Source organism: Chiloscyllium punctatum, chromosome 18, assembly GCF_047496795.1.
Source record: "Chiloscyllium punctatum isolate Juve2018m chromosome 18, sChiPun1.3, whole genome shotgun sequence".
Lineage (NCBI taxonomy): Eukaryota > Metazoa > Chordata > Chondrichthyes > Orectolobiformes > Hemiscylliidae > Chiloscyllium > Chiloscyllium punctatum.
This window is the reverse complement of record NC_092756.1, coordinates 50,119,013-50,135,440: the sequence shown is the minus strand read 5'-3', so window position 1 is coordinate 50,135,440 and position 16,428 is coordinate 50,119,013. Positions and strand designations below refer to the sequence as shown.

At 46.5% G+C, this 16,428-nt stretch overlaps 11 non-coding genes across 11 annotated transcripts; all 11 read right to left on the bottom strand.

Annotated features, from left to right (window-relative positions):
- Positions 1–1,492: 1,492 nt before the first annotated feature.
- Positions 1,493–1,565, bottom strand: trnav-uac (transfer RNA valine (anticodon UAC)). Its single transcript has one exon. It is a non-coding gene; the product is annotated as a tRNA-Val (tRNA).
- A 1,125-nt stretch (positions 1,566–2,690) lies between these two features.
- Positions 2,691–2,772, bottom strand: trnal-aag (transfer RNA leucine (anticodon AAG)). Its single transcript has one exon. It is a non-coding gene; the product is annotated as a tRNA-Leu (tRNA).
- Positions 2,773–4,432: 1,660 nt separating this feature from the next.
- trnav-uac (transfer RNA valine (anticodon UAC)) lies at positions 4,433–4,505 on the bottom strand. The gene has a single exon. It is a non-coding gene; the product is annotated as a tRNA-Val (tRNA).
- A 1,125-nt stretch (positions 4,506–5,630) lies between these two features.
- trnal-aag (transfer RNA leucine (anticodon AAG)) lies at positions 5,631–5,712 on the bottom strand. Its single transcript has one exon. It is a non-coding gene; the product is annotated as a tRNA-Leu (tRNA).
- A 1,660-nt stretch (positions 5,713–7,372) lies between these two features.
- On the bottom strand, positions 7,373–7,445 carry trnav-uac (transfer RNA valine (anticodon UAC)). Its single transcript has one exon. It is a non-coding gene; the product is annotated as a tRNA-Val (tRNA).
- A 1,125-nt stretch (positions 7,446–8,570) lies between these two features.
- On the bottom strand, positions 8,571–8,652 carry trnal-aag (transfer RNA leucine (anticodon AAG)). Its single transcript has one exon. It is a non-coding gene; the product is annotated as a tRNA-Leu (tRNA).
- A 1,660-nt stretch (positions 8,653–10,312) lies between these two features.
- On the bottom strand, positions 10,313–10,385 carry trnav-uac (transfer RNA valine (anticodon UAC)). Its single transcript has one exon. It is a non-coding gene; the product is annotated as a tRNA-Val (tRNA).
- Positions 10,386–11,510: 1,125 nt separating this feature from the next.
- On the bottom strand, positions 11,511–11,592 carry trnal-aag (transfer RNA leucine (anticodon AAG)). Its single transcript has one exon. It is a non-coding gene; the product is annotated as a tRNA-Leu (tRNA).
- Positions 11,593–13,252: 1,660 nt separating this feature from the next.
- Positions 13,253–13,325, bottom strand: trnav-uac (transfer RNA valine (anticodon UAC)). The gene has a single exon. It is a non-coding gene; the product is annotated as a tRNA-Val (tRNA).
- Positions 13,326–14,450: 1,125 nt separating this feature from the next.
- trnal-aag (transfer RNA leucine (anticodon AAG)) lies at positions 14,451–14,532 on the bottom strand. Its single transcript has one exon. It is a non-coding gene; the product is annotated as a tRNA-Leu (tRNA).
- A 1,660-nt stretch (positions 14,533–16,192) lies between these two features.
- Positions 16,193–16,265, bottom strand: trnav-uac (transfer RNA valine (anticodon UAC)). Its single transcript has one exon. It is a non-coding gene; the product is annotated as a tRNA-Val (tRNA).
- Between the last annotated feature and the right edge of the window lie 163 nt (positions 16,266–16,428).

The window sequence follows — 16,428 nt, the reverse complement described above, 5'->3', positions numbered from 1 at the left end:
CAGACAAAAATCACTGGTAAACTGAGTCTATCTTCTCAGACTTCGATTCAGCTACAGATGTATCTGTGAGTGCGTGAGAATATATGATCGATTATGATTGGGTCAAATTACCATGAGCTACTTGACATTACTGCAATTTCGATTCTTGCTTTGCTCAATGATTTCACCCATTGCTCGAAACAGGACAACTTTCACGTTTACACGGAACATGAAACACACCGGACTACAGGGGAAATGCACAAAGCTGAGCAGGCCGTGTCCCAAATCATACCGTGCAGCATAGTTTCAGTCACTGTGTCTGTTTTGCAGAATAAGGTTCCCAAAGAATGTTCCACCCTAAAACCGGAGGTAGCATTACAATCCGAGAAGGACAGATTACATTGTGAGGAAGGTCTGACCTCGGGGCCGGTTCGAGAGGCCACTTTCCTTGCGTTTTACCTAACCGTGCAATTTGCTGCAGATTGCACCTGGACATGAGCCTCATGGATACCAACTGAGTTGGAAACCTGTGTGGGAATCGATGAGAATAAGCGACTCAATAAAGTTTAACAAGTTCCATGGTGCTTTTTAGAAATGCAGTTTCTCTTCACCTCAATCCAAAAGGCAGTTTCCGAACATAGTAACAGAAGTCAAAAGGTAATTACCTCACCCCACCCCCACTCCGGAAGAGGTGCTAACTGCCCTTGATTGCTTTTTGTTCACGATGTGAAGAGCTCTCACGCCTGAGTCACCGTCACGTCTCTGGTTGCTGAGTGAATCACAACGAAGGACTTTCTCCAGAGCTGCAACTGCCTCACTTCCCCACTCGCCCTCCCCGTTTACATTTTCCTGCTCGTCAGTGATTTAATGAAAACCAAATGGATGCGATGTCATTCTGTAGCCTCTCTGTCGATTCCTCCGTTTCCGTTCCAACCTGGCTTAGATCTCGGGGCGCACCTTAATACTAGCGACGCTATGAAAGCACAGGTCCAGAGGTTCCTCTGAGAGTGGAATTTCTTTCATTGCTGTTGCTGATTGAATGAGCCACTAACGTGCGAACTGCTCCAAAACATGATTCAGGACCTCTGGTGCCAATTCTCACACGTTGAATAACGACAGACACCTTCCAAATGAGGTCTTTCAGAGACGACTTTGGGATACATTGGACAGACAGACTAGTTGAGGAATCCGTGGTGCACTGTGACACCAGCACATCAGCTTCTTCCCTGTCTTTGAACCGGGCCGCCTGCGCAAGGAATGCGAATGCGGTAATGCTTTTCGTGGAAGGATCAGAAGGGGGTAACTACACTCTCAAACAGAATGGCATATGATCAGAACCAGGTTGGAGAAAAACTTTACAATGCTTTTGCACAGTAATTAAACGGAGCGGCATTGCATTGCACTACGAGCGACGATTTATTCGAGCAAACTCGAAGGCAGGTTTGCACATGGGAAAGCAAGCAAGAAAGCTCCGTTCTTGTCGATGTCAAAGGCTGCAGTTGAAGAGCAAAGCAGTTTCTGCCCAGTTTCGAACTGGGGACCTTTCGCGTGTAAGGCGAACGTGATGACCACTACACTACAGAAACAAGCCTCGGTCGTCCCCGCTGCAGCTCAGTGGCATCCAGCACTGAAAGTTGAAGCCATTCGACCTTTCACCTTTCTGTTTCCGTTAGCTCGTTGTTTAATGGGACTTGTTTAATTTTGGCTATGTGGTGAGCATGGACGAGATACACCGAAGTATCTGTTTCCACGCGGTGTACCCCAATAACGTTGTGTCGCTTACACCTGCTTTAAAGAATTACGTTTTTGCGGAGCTTACCGTCGCAGTCTGTGGCAAAATCTTTTCGTCTGTTCGACTGCTCACGGGAAAGGTAGCATTGTGAAACACTGCAGAAACGAACGACTTCCTTACTTTTGCTCCGACTGACCATACTCCGTGAAAATTTCCCAGATTCTCAGTTGAGGATTTTTGCAGCTGGAAGTTACTTCAGAAACCCTGTTAATTCGTAATGTATTGAGCGAATCGCAAAACAGAAAGCATTTAACACGGAACACAAACAAAACGGGAAAACCAAATGCATTTTCAGACACAGCGAGCTTGAATGCTAAATGTGAGACAGTCAGGGGGCATGAGCCATAACGTAATCACACAACTAACAACAGGGCAATTCCAAACTACTCTTTCAAACATACTGGAGCCTGAGTGCACCATCACTTCCCAGACAATGCTGCAAAGAGACAAAAAAAGAACATAATAAGAATGGGCCATAAAAAGTGAATTTCACCAATCACAGTCTCGATTAGATTACCTTTCCCTTCCGATGACTCCAGGACTGAAATGAAGGAAGTGGGAGAAATTCAATAACATATGACATCGAAATACATTGGAACGATTTTCTCATTGGCCAGAAAACCAAATAACGACGAGTCGAGTCACCGTAGGACTCTGTTTCGCAACAACGATGAAATAGCAGTCTCCATTCGGTTCCAGTAAAAGCTCAACTTGCCTGGAACAGAAAGCAAGAGTAGAGCCGCTGGCGATTTTCCGCGCGGGAGGCGAACACGAGCATGACAGCACAGACACTTTGGAAAATTCGGCACTTACCAACACCACAATCAATTCCCCGGGAAGCAAACTCATTTTGCTTCTGTTTTAAACAGAAATGCCGCAGGGGATCGAAACAGCATTTAAACTAGCTGCTCCGCAGAAATGGCAGCGGTGGGATTCGAACCCACGCCTCTGTCGAGACTGGAGCCTTAATCCAGCGCCTTAGACCGCTCGGCCACACTACCAACACGCCCACGACTCTATTTTCTTGCACTTCCAATTGTGTTCCTGCATAACAACAGATGTAAACTCACGTGAAAAGGGTTCCATGATCCCTCTCCGACTCGCACAGCTGCTGGGATGTGCCCGTCTACAATATCAATTTCTCAGCAGTTAACGATAGCCCATCAATCCAGACAAAAATCACTGGTAAACTGAGTCTATCTTCTCAGACTTCGATTCAGCTACAGATGTATCTGTGAGTGCGTGAGAATATATGATCGATTATGATTGGGTCAAATTACCATGAGCTACTTGACATTACTGCAATTTCGATTCTTGCTTTGCTCAATGATTTCACCCATTGCTCGAAACAGGACAACTTTCACGTTTACACGGAACATGAAACACACCGGACTACAGGGGAAATGCACAAAGCTGAGCAGGCCGTGTCCCAAATCATACCGTGCAGCATAGTTTCAGTCACTGTGTCTGTTTTGCAGAATAAGGTTCCCAAAGAATGTTCCACCCTAAAACCGGAGGTAGCATTACAATCCGAGAAGGACAGATTACATTGTGAGGAAGGTCTGACCTCGGGGCCGGTTCGAGAGGCCACTTTCCTTGCGTTTTACCTAACCGTGCAATTTGCTGCAGATTGCACCTGGACATGAGCCTCATGGATACCAACTGAGTTGGAAACCTGTGTGGGAATCGATGAGAATAAGCGACTCAATAAAGTTTAACAAGTTCCATGGTGCTTTTTAGAAATGCAGTTTCTCTTCCCCTCAATCCAAAAGGCAGTTTCCGAACATAGTAACAGAAGTCAAAAGGTAATTACCTCACCCCACCCCCACTCCGGAAGAGGTGCTAACTGCCCTTGATTGCTTTTTGTTCACGATGTGAAGAGCTCTCACGCCTGAGTCACCGTCACGTCTCTGGTTGCTGAGTGAATCACAACGAAGGACTTTCTCCAGAGCTGCAACTGCCTCACTTCCCCACTCGCCCTCCCCGTTTACATTTTCCTGCTCGTCAGTGATTTAATGAAAACCAAATGGATGCGATGTCATTCTGTAGCCTCTCTGTCGATTCCTCCGTTTCCGTTCCAACCTGGCTTAGATCTCGGGGCGCACCTTAATACTAGCGACGCTATGAAAGCACAGGTCCAGAGGTTCCTCTGAGAGTGGAATTTCTTTCATTGCTGTTGCTGATTGAATGAGCCACTAACGTGCGAACTGCTCCAAAACATGATTCAGGACCTCTGGTGCCAATTCTCACACGTTGAATAACGACAGACACCTTCCAAATGAGGTCTTTCAGAGACGACTTTGGGATACATTGGACAGACAGACTAGTTGAGGAATCCGTGGTGCACTGTGACACCAGCACATCAGCTTCTTCCCTGTCTTTGAACCGGGCCGCCTGCGCAAGGAATGCGAATGCGGTAATGCTTTTCGTGGAAGGATCAGAAGGGGGTAACTACACTCTCAAACAGAATGGCATATGATCAGAACCAGGTTGGAGAAAAACTTTACAATGCTTTTGCACAGTAATTAAACGGAGCGGCATTGCATTGCACTACGAGCGACGATTTATTCGAGCAAACTCGAAGGCAGGTTTGCACATGGGAAAGCAAGCAAGAAAGCTCCGTTCTTGTCGATGTCAAAGGCTGCAGTTGAAGAGCAAAGCAGTTTCTGCCCAGTTTCGAACTGGGGACCTTTCGCGTGTAAGGCGAACGTGATGACCACTACACTACAGAAACAAGCCTCGGTCGTCCCCGCTGCAGCTCAGTGGCATCCAGCACTGAAAGTTGAAGCCATTCGACCTTTCACCTTTCTGTTTCCGTTAGCTCGTTGTTTAATGGGACTTGTTTAATTTTGGCTATGTGGTGAGCATGGACGAGATACACCGAAGTATCTGTTTCCACGCGGTGTACCCCAATAACGTTGTGTCGCTTACACCTGCTTTAAAGAATTACGTTTTTGCGGAGCTTACCGTCGCAGTCTGTGGCAAAATCTTTTCGTCTGTTCGACTGCTCACGGGAAAGGTAGCATTGTGAAACACTGCAGAAACGAACGACTTCCTTACTTTTGCTCCGACTGACCATACTCCGTGAAAATTTCCCAGATTCTCAGTTGAGGATTTTTGCAGCTGGAAGTTACTTCAGAAACCCTGTTAATTCGTAATGTATTGAGCGAATCGCAAAACAGAAAGCATTTAACACGGAACACAAACAAAACGGGAAAACCAAATGCATTTTCAGACACAGCGAGCTTGAATGCTAAATGTGAGACAGTCAGGGGGCATGAGCCATAACGTAATCACACAACTAACAACAGGGCAATTCCAAACTACTCTTTCAAACATACTGGAGCCTGAGTGCACCATCACTTCCCAGACAATGCTGCAAAGAGACAAAAAAAGAACATAATAAGAATGGGCCATAAAAAGTGAATTTCACCAATCACAGTCTCGATTAGATTACCTTTCCCTTCCGATGACTCCAGGACTGAAATGAAGGAAGTGGGAGAAATTCAATAACATATGACATCGAAATACATTGGAACGATTTTCTCATTGGCCAGAAAACCAAATAACGACGAGTCGAGTCACCGTAGGACTCTGTTTCGCAACAACGATGAAATAGCAGTCTCCATTCGGTTCCAGTAAAAGCTCAACTTGCCTGGAACAGAAAGCAAGAGTAGAGCCGCTGGCGATTTTCCGCGCGGGAGGCGAACACGAGCATGACAGCACAGACACTTTGGAAAATTCGGCACTTACCAACACCACAATCAATTCCCCGGGAAGCAAACTCATTTTGCTTCTGTTTTAAACAGAAATGCCGCAGGGGATCGAAACAGCATTTAAACTAGCTGCTCCGCAGAAATGGCAGCGGTGGGATTCGAACCCACGCCTCTGTCGAGACTGGAGCCTTAATCCAGCGCCTTAGACCGCTCGGCCACACTACCAACACGCCCACGACTCTATTTTCTTGCACTTCCAATTGTGTTCCTGCATAACAACAGATGTAAACTCACGTGAAAAGGGTTCCATGATCCCTCTCCGACTCGCACAGCTGCTGGGATGTGCCCGTCTACAATATCAATTTCTCAGCAGTTAACGATAGCCCATCAATCCAGACAAAAATCACTGGTAAACTGAGTCTATCTTCTCAGACTTCGATTCAGCTACAGATGTATCTGTGAGTGCGTGAGAATATATGATCGATTATGATTGGGTCAAATTACCATGAGCTACTTGACATTACTGCAATTTCGATTCTTGCTTTGCTCAATGATTTCACCCATTGCTCGAAACAGGACAACTTTCACGTTTACACGGAACATGAAACACACCGGACTACAGGGGAAATGCACAAAGCTGAGCAGGCCGTGTCCCAAATCATACCGTGCAGCATAGTTTCAGTCACTGTGTCTGTTTTGCAGAATAAGGTTCCCAAAGAATGTTCCACCCTAAAACCGGAGGTAGCATTACAATCCGAGAAGGACAGATTACATTGTGAGGAAGGTCTGACCTCGGGGCCGGTTCGAGAGGCCACTTTCCTTGCGTTTTACCTAACCGTGCAATTTGCTGCAGATTGCACCTGGACATGAGCCTCATGGATACCAACTGAGTTGGAAACCTGTGTGGGAATCGATGAGAATAAGCGACTCAATAAAGTTTAACAAGTTCCATGGTGCTTTTTAGAAATGCAGTTTCTCTTCCCCTCAATCCAAAAGGCAGTTTCCGAACATAGTAACAGAAGTCAAAAGGTAATTACCTCACCCCACCCCCACTCCGGAAGAGGTGCTAACTGCCCTTGATTGCTTTTTGTTCACGATGTGAAGAGCTCTCACGCCTGAGTCACCGTCACGTCTCTGGTTGCTGAGTGAATCACAACGAAGGACTTTCTCCAGAGCTGCAACTGCCTCACTTCCCCACTCGCCCTCCCCGTTTACATTTTCCTGCTCGTCAGTGATTTAATGAAAACCAAATGGATGCGATGTCATTCTGTAGCCTCTCTGTCGATTCCTCCGTTTCCGTTCCAACCTGGCTTAGATCTCGGGGCGCACCTTAATACTAGCGACGCTATGAAAGCACAGGTCCAGAGGTTCCTCTGAGAGTGGAATTTCTTTCATTGCTGTTGCTGATTGAATGAGCCACTAACGTGCGAACTGCTCCAAAACATGATTCAGGACCTCTGGTGCCAATTCTCACACGTTGAATAACGACAGACACCTTCCAAATGAGGTCTTTCAGAGACGACTTTGGGATACATTGGACAGACAGACTAGTTGAGGAATCCGTGGTGCACTGTGACACCAGCACATCAGCTTCTTCCCTGTCTTTGAACCGGGCCGCCTGCGCAAGGAATGCGAATGCGGTAATGCTTTTCGTGGAAGGATCAGAAGGGGGTAACTACACTCTCAAACAGAATGGCATATGATCAGAACCAGGTTGGAGAAAAACTTTACAATGCTTTTGCACAGTAATTAAACGGAGCGGCATTGCATTGCACTACGAGCGACGATTTATTCGAGCAAACTCGAAGGCAGGTTTGCACATGGGAAAGCAAGCAAGAAAGCTCCGTTCTTGTCGATGTCAAAGGCTGCAGTTGAAGAGCAAAGCAGTTTCTGCCCAGTTTCGAACTGGGGACCTTTCGCGTGTAAGGCGAACGTGATGACCACTACACTACAGAAACAAGCCTCGGTCGTCCCCGCTGCAGCTCAGTGGCATCCAGCACTGAAAGTTGAAGCCATTCGACCTTTCACCTTTCTGTTTCCGTTAGCTCGTTGTTTAATGGGACTTGTTTAATTTTGGCTATGTGGTGAGCATGGACGAGATACACCGAAGTATCTGTTTCCACGCGGTGTACCCCAATAACGTTGTGTCGCTTACACCTGCTTTAAAGAATTACGTTTTTGCGGAGCTTACCGTCGCAGTCTGTGGCAAAATCTTTTCGTCTGTTCGACTGCTCACGGGAAAGGTAGCATTGTGAAACACTGCAGAAACGAACGACTTCCTTACTTTTGCTCCGACTGACCATACTCCGTGAAAATTTCCCAGATTCTCAGTTGAGGATTTTTGCAGCTGGAAGTTACTTCAGAAACCCTGTTAATTCGTAATGTATTGAGCGAATCGCAAAACAGAAAGCATTTAACACGGAACACAAACAAAACGGGAAAACCAAATGCATTTTCAGACACAGCGAGCTTGAATGCTAAATGTGAGACAGTCAGGGGGCATGAGCCATAACGTAATCACACAACTAACAACAGGGCAATTCCAAACTACTCTTTCAAACATACTGGAGCCTGAGTGCACCATCACTTCCCAGACAATGCTGCAAAGAGACAAAAAAAGAACATAATAAGAATGGGCCATAAAAAGTGAATTTCACCAATCACAGTCTCGATTAGATTACCTTTCCCTTCCGATGACTCCAGGACTGAAATGAAGGAAGTGGGAGAAATTCAATAACATATGACATCGAAATACATTGGAACGATTTTCTCATTGGCCAGAAAACCAAATAACGACGAGTCGAGTCACCGTAGGACTCTGTTTCGCAACAACGATGAAATAGCAGTCTCCATTCGGTTCCAGTAAAAGCTCAACTTGCCTGGAACAGAAAGCAAGAGTAGAGCCGCTGGCGATTTTCCGCGCGGGAGGCGAACACGAGCATGACAGCACAGACACTTTGGAAAATTCGGCACTTACCAACACCACAATCAATTCCCCGGGAAGCAAACTCATTTTGCTTCTGTTTTAAACAGAAATGCCGCAGGGGATCGAAACAGCATTTAAACTAGCTGCTCCGCAGAAATGGCAGCGGTGGGATTCGAACCCACGCCTCTGTCGAGACTGGAGCCTTAATCCAGCGCCTTAGACCGCTCGGCCACACTACCAACACGCCCACGACTCTATTTTCTTGCACTTCCAATTGTGTTCCTGCATAACAACAGATGTAAACTCACGTGAAAAGGGTTCCATGATCCCTCTCCGACTCGCACAGCTGCTGGGATGTGCCCGTCTACAATATCAATTTCTCAGCAGTTAACGATAGCCCATCAATCCAGACAAAAATCACTGGTAAACTGAGTCTATCTTCTCAGACTTCGATTCAGCTACAGATGTATCTGTGAGTGCGTGAGAATATATGATCGATTATGATTGGGTCAAATTACCATGAGCTACTTGACATTACTGCAATTTCGATTCTTGCTTTGCTCAATGATTTCACCCATTGCTCGAAACAGGACAACTTTCACGTTTACACGGAACATGAAACACACCGGACTACAGGGGAAATGCACAAAGCTGAGCAGGCCGTGTCCCAAATCATACCGTGCAGCATAGTTTCAGTCACTGTGTCTGTTTTGCAGAATAAGGTTCCCAAAGAATGTTCCACCCTAAAACCGGAGGTAGCATTACAATCCGAGAAGGACAGATTACATTGTGAGGAAGGTCTGACCTCGGGGCCGGTTCGAGAGGCCACTTTCCTTGCGTTTTACCTAACCGTGCAATTTGCTGCAGATTGCACCTGGACATGAGCCTCATGGATACCAACTGAGTTGGAAACCTGTGTGGGAATCGATGAGAATAAGCGACTCAATAAAGTTTAACAAGTTCCATGGTGCTTTTTAGAAATGCAGTTTCTCTTCACCTCAATCCAAAAGGCAGTTTCCGAACATAGTAACAGAAGTCAAAAGGTAATTACCTCACCCCACCCCCACTCCGGAAGAGGTGCTAACTGCCCTTGATTGCTTTTTGTTCACGATGTGAAGAGCTCTCACGCCTGAGTCACCGTCACGTCTCTGGTTGCTGAGTGAATCACAACGAAGGACTTTCTCCAGAGCTGCAACTGCCTCACTTCCCCACTCGCCCTCCCCGTTTACATTTTCCTGCTCGTCAGTGATTTAATGAAAACCAAATGGATGCGATGTCATTCTGTAGCCTCTCTGTCGATTCCTCCGTTTCCGTTCCAACCTGGCTTAGATCTCGGGGCGCACCTTAATACTAGCGACGCTATGAAAGCACAGGTCCAGAGGTTCCTCTGAGAGTGGAATTTCTTTCATTGCTGTTGCTGATTGAATGAGCCACTAACGTGCGAACTGCTCCAAAACATGATTCAGGACCTCTGGTGCCAATTCTCACACGTTGAATAACGACAGACACCTTCCAAATGAGGTCTTTCAGAGACGACTTTGGGATACATTGGACAGACAGACTAGTTGAGGAATCCGTGGTGCACTGTGACACCAGCACATCAGCTTCTTCCCTGTCTTTGAACCGGGCCGCCTGCGCAAGGAATGCGAATGCGGTAATGCTTTTCGTGGAAGGATCAGAAGGGGGTAACTACTCTCTCAAACAGAATGGCATATGATCAGAACCAGGTTGGAGAAAAACTTTACAATGCTTTTGCACAGTAATTAAACGGAGCGGCATTGCATTGCACTACGAGCGACGATTTATTCGAGCAAACTCGAAGGCAGGTTTGCACATTGGAAAGCAAGCAAGAAAGCTCCGTTCTTGTCGATGTCAAAGGCTGCAGTTGAAGAGCAAAGCAGTTTCTGCCCAGTTTCGAACTGGGGACCTTTCGCGTGTAAGGCGAACGTGATGACCACTACACTACAGAAACAAGCCTCGGTCGTCCCCGCTGCAGCTCAGTGGCATCCAGCACTGAAAGTTGAAGCCATTCGACCTTTCACCTTTCTGTTTCCGTTAGCTCGTTGTTTAATGGGACTTGTTTAATTTTGGCTATGTGGTGAGCATGGACGAGATACACCGAAGTATCTGTTTCCACGCGGTGTACCCCAATAACGTTGTGTCGCTTACACCTGCTTTAAAGAATTACGTTTTTGCGGAGCTTACCGTCGCAGTCTGTGGCAAAATCTTTTCGTCTGTTCGACTGCTCACGGGAAAGGTAGCATTGTGAAACACTGCAGAAACGAACGACTTCCTTACTTTTGCTCCGACTGACCATACTCCGTGAAAATTTCCCAGATTCTCAGTTGAGGATTTTTGCAGCTGGAAGTTACTTCAGAAACCCTGTTAATTCGTAATGTATTGAGCGAATCGCAAAACAGAAAGCATTTAACACGGAACACAAACAAAACGGGAAAACCAAATGCATTTTCAGACACAGCGAGCTTGAATGCTAAATGTGAGACAGTCAGGGGGCATGAGCCATAACGTAATCACACAACTAACAACAGGGCAATTCCAAACTACTCTTTCAAACATACTGGAGCCTGAGTGCACCATCACTTCCCAGACAATGCTGCAAAGAGACAAAAAAAGAACATAATAAGAATGGGCCATAAAAAGTGAATTTCACCAATCACAGTCTCGATTAGATTACCTTTCCCTTCCGATGACTCCAGGACTGAAATGAAGGAAGTGGGAGAAATTCAATAACATATGACATCGAAATACATTGGAACGATTTTCTCATTGGCCAGAAAACCAAATAACGACGAGTCGAGTCACCGTAGGACTCTGTTTCGCAACAACGATGAAATAGCAGTCTCCATTCGGTTCCAGTAAAAGCTCAACTTGCCTGGAACAGAAAGCAAGAGTAGAGCCGCTGGCGATTTTCCGCGCGGGAGGCGAACACGAGCATGACAGCACAGACACTTTGGAAAATTCGGCACTTACCAACACCACAATCAATTCCCCGGGAAGCAAACTCATTTTGCTTCTGTTTTAAACAGAAATGCCGCAGGGGATCGAAACAGCATTTAAACTAGCTGCTCCGCAGAAATGGCAGCGGTGGGATTCGAACCCACGCCTCTGTCGAGACTGGAGCCTTAATCCAGCGCCTTAGACCGCTCGGCCACACTACCAACACGCCCACGACTCTATTTTCTTGCACTTCCAATTGTGTTCCTGCATAACAACAGATGTAAACTCACGTGAAAAGGGTTCCATGATCCCTCTCCGACTCGCACAGCTGCTGGGATGTGCCCGTCTACAATATCAATTTCTCAGCAGTTAACGATAGCCCATCAATCCAGACAAAAATCACTGGTAAACTGAGTCTATCTTCTCAGACTTCGATTCAGCTACAGATGTATCTGTGAGTGCGTGAGAATATATGATCGATTATGATTGGGTCAAATTACCATGAGCTACTTGACATTACTGCAATTTCGATTCTTGCTTTGCTCAATGATTTCACCCATTGCTCGAAACAGGACAACTTTCACGTTTACACGGAACATGAAACACACCGGACTACAGGGGAAATGCACAAAGCTGAGCAGGCCGTGTCCCAAATCATACCGTGCAGCATAGTTTCAGTCACTGTGTCTGTTTTGCAGAATAAGGTTCCCAAAGAATGTTCCACCCTAAAACCGGAGGTAGCATTACAATCCGAGAAGGACAGATTACATTGTGAGGAAGGTCTGACCTCGGGGCCGGTTCGAGAGGCCACTTTCCTTGCGTTTTACCTAACCGTGCAATTTGCTGCAGATTGCACCTGGACATGAGCCTCATGGATACCAACTGAGTTGGAAACCTGTGTGGGAATCGATGAGAATAAGCGACTCAATAAAGTTTAACAAGTTCCATGGTGCTTTTTAGAAATGCAGTTTCTCTTCCCCTCAATCCAAAAGGCAGTTTCCGAACATAGTAACAGAAGTCAAAAGGTAATTACCTCACCCCACCCCCACTCCGGAAGAGGTGCTAACTGCCCTTGATTGCTTTTTGTTCACGATGTGAAGAGCTCTCACGCCTGAGTCACCGTCACGTCTCTGGTTGCTGAGTGAATCACAACGAAGGACTTTCTCCAGAGCTGCAACTGCCTCACTTCCCCACTCGCCCTCCCCGTTTACATTTTCCTGCTCGTCAGTGATTTAATGAAAACCAAATGGATGCGATGTCATTCTGTAGCCTCTCTGTCGATTCCTCCGTTTCCGTTCCAACCTGGCTTAGATCTCGGGGCGCACCTTAATACTAGCGACGCTATGAAAGCACAGGTCCAGAGGTTCCTCTGAGAGTGGAATTTCTTTCATTGCTGTTGCTGATTGAATGAGCCACTAACGTGCGAACTGCTCCAAAACATGATTCAGGACCTCTGGTGCCAATTCTCACACGTTGAATAACGACAGACACCTTCCAAATGAGGTCTTTCAGAGACGACTTTGGGATACATTGGACAGACAGACTAGTTGAGGAATCCGTGGTGCACTGTGACACCAGCACATCAGCTTCTTCCCTGTCTTTGAACCGGGCCGCCTGCGCAAGGAATGCGAATGCGGTAATGCTTTTCGTGGAAGGATCAGAAGGGGGTAACTACACTCTCAAACAGAATGGCATATGATCAGAACCAGGTTGGAGAAAAACTTTACAATGCTTTTGCACAGTAATTAAACGGAGCGGCATTGCATTGCACTACGAGCGACGATTTATTCGAGCAAACTCGAAGGCAGGTTTGCACATGGGAAAGCAAGCAAGAAAGCTCCGTTCTTGTCGATGTCAAAGGCTGCAGTTGAAGAGCAAAGCAGTTTCTGCCCAGTTTCGAACTGGGGACCTTTCGCGTGTAAGGCGAACGTGATGACCACTACACTACAGAAACAAGCCTCGGTCGTCCCCGCTGCAGCTCAGTGGCATCCAGCACTGAAAGTTGAAGCCATTCGACCTTTCACCTTTCTGTTTCCGTTAGCTCGTTGTTTAATGGGACTTGTTTAATTTTGGCTATGTGGTGAGCATGGACGAGATACACCGAAGTATCTGTTTCCACGCGGTGTACCCCAATAACGTTGTGTCGCTTACACCTGCTTTAAAGAATTACGTTTTTGCGGAGCTTACCGTCGCAGTCTGTGGCAAAATCTTTTCGTCTGTTCGACTGCTCACGGGAAAGGTAGCATTGTGAAACACTGCAGAAACGAACGACTTCCTTACTTTTGCTCCGACTGACCATACTCCGTGAAAATTTCCCAGATTCTCAGTTGAGGATTTTTGCAGCTGGAAGTTACTTCAGAAACCCTGTTAATTCGTAATGTATTGAGCGAATCGCAAAACAGAAAGCATTTAACACGGAACACAAACAAAACGGGAAAACCAAATGCATTTTCAGACACAGCGAGCTTGAATGCTAAATGTGAGACAGTCAGGGGGCATGAGCCATAACGTAATCACACAACTAACAACAGGGCAATTCCAAACTACTCTTTCAAACATACTGGAGCCTGAGTGCACCATCACTTCCCAGACAATGCTGCAAAGAGACAAAAAAAGAACATAATAAGAATGGGCCATAAAAAGTGAATTTCACCAATCACAGTCTCGATTAGATTACCTTTCCCTTCCGATGACTCCAGGACTGAAATGAAGGAAGTGGGAGAAATTCAATAACATATGACATCGAAATACATTGGAACGATTTTCTCATTGGCCAGAAAACCAAATAACGACGAGTCGAGTCACCGTAGGACTCTGTTTCGCAACAACGATGAAATAGCAGTCTCCATTCGGTTCCAGTAAAAGCTCAACTTGCCTGGAACAGAAAGCAAGAGTAGAGCCGCTGGCGATTTTCCGCGCGGGAGGCGAACACGAGCATGACAGCACAGACACTTTGGAAAATTCGGCACTTACCAACACCACAATCAATTCCCCGGGAAGCAAACTCATTTTGCTTCTGTTTTAAACAGAAATGCCGCAGGGGATCGAAACAGCATTTAAACTAGCTGCTCCGCAGAAATGGCAGCGGTGGGATTCGAACCCACGCCTCTGTCGAGACTGGAGCCTTAATCCAGCGCCTTAGACCGCTCGGCCACACTACCAACACGCCCACGACTCCATTTTCTTGCACTTCCAATTGTGTTCCTGCATAACAACAGATGTAAACTCACGTGAAAAGGGTTCCATGATCCCTCTCCGACTCGCACAGCTGCTGGGATGTGCCCGTCTACAATATCAATTTCTCAGCAGTTAACGATAGCCCATCAATCCAGACAAAAATCACTGGTAAACTGAGTCTATCTTCTCAGACTTCGATTCAGCTACAGATGTATCTGTGAGTGCGTGAGAATATATGATCGATTATGATTGGGTCAAATTACCATGAGCTACTTGACATTACTGCAATTTCGATTCTTGCTTTGCTCAATGATTTCACCCATTGCTCGAAACAGGACAACTTTCACGTTTACACGGAACATGAAACACACCGGACTACAGGGGAAATGCACAAAGCTGAGCAGGCCGTGTCCCAAATCATACCGTGCAGCATAGTTTCAGTCACTGTGTCTGTTTTGCAGAATAAGGTTCCCAAAGAATGTTCCACCCTAAAACCGGAGGTAGCATTACAATCCGAGAAGGACAGATTACATTGTGAGGAAGGTCTGACCTCGGGGCCGGTTCGAGATGCCACTTTCCTTGCCTTTTACCTAACCGTGCAATTTGCTGCAGATTGCACCTGGACATGAGCCTCATGGATACCAACTGAGTTGGAAACCTGTGTGGGAATCGATGAGAATAAGCGACTCAATAAAGTTTAACAAGTTCCATGGTGCTTTTTAGAAATGCAGTTTCTCTTCACCTCAATCCAAAAGGCAGTTTCCGAACATAGTAACAGAAGTCAAAAGGTAATTACCTCACCCCACCCCCACTCCGGAAGAGGTGCTAACTGCCCTTGATTGCTTTTTGTTCACGATGTGAAGAGCTCTCACGCCTGAGTCACCGTCACGTCTCTGGTTGCTGAGTGAATCACAACGAAGGACTTTCTCCAGAGCTGCAACTGCCTCACTTCCCCACTCGCCCTCCCCGTTTACATTTTCCTGCTCGTCAGTGATTTAATGAAAACCAAATGGATGCGATGTCATTCTGTAGCCTCTCTGTCGATTCCTCCGTTTCCGTTCCAACCTGGCTTAGATCTCGGGGCGCACCTTAATACTAGCGACGCTATGAAAGCACAGGTCCAGAGGTTCCTCTGAGAGTGGAATTTCTTTCATTGCTGTTGCTGATTGAATGAGCCACTAACGTGCGAACTGCTCCAAAACATGATTCAGGACCTCTGGTGCCAATTCTCACACGTTGAATAACGACAGACACCTTCCAAATGAGGTCTTTCAGAGACGACTTTGGGATACATTGGACAGACAGACTAGTTGAGGAATCCGTGGTGCACTGTGACACCAGCACATCAGCTTCTTCCCTGTCTTTGAACCGGGCCGCCTGCGCAAGGAATGCGAATGCGGTAATGCTTTTCGTGGAAGGATCAGAAGGGGGTAACTACACTCTCAAACAGAATGGCATATGATCAGAACCAGGTTGGAGAAAAACTTTACAATGCTTTTGCACAGTAATTAAACGGAGCGGCATTGCATTGCACTACGAGCGACGATTTATTCGAGCAAACTCGAAGGCAGGTTTGCACATGGGAAAGCAAGCAAGAAAGCTCCGTTCTTGTCGATGTCAAAGGCTGCAGTTGAAGAGCAAAGCAGTTTCTGCCCAGTTTCGAACTGGGGACCTTTCGCGTGTAAGGCGAACGTGATGACCACTACACTACAGAAACAAGCCTCGGTCGTCCCCGCTGCAGCTCAGTGGCATCCAGCACTGAAAGTTGAAGCCATTCGACCTTTCACCTTTCTGTTTCCGTTAGCTCGTTGTTTAATGGGACTTGTTTAATTTTGGCTATGTGGTGAGCATGGACGAGATACACCGAAGTATCTGTTTCC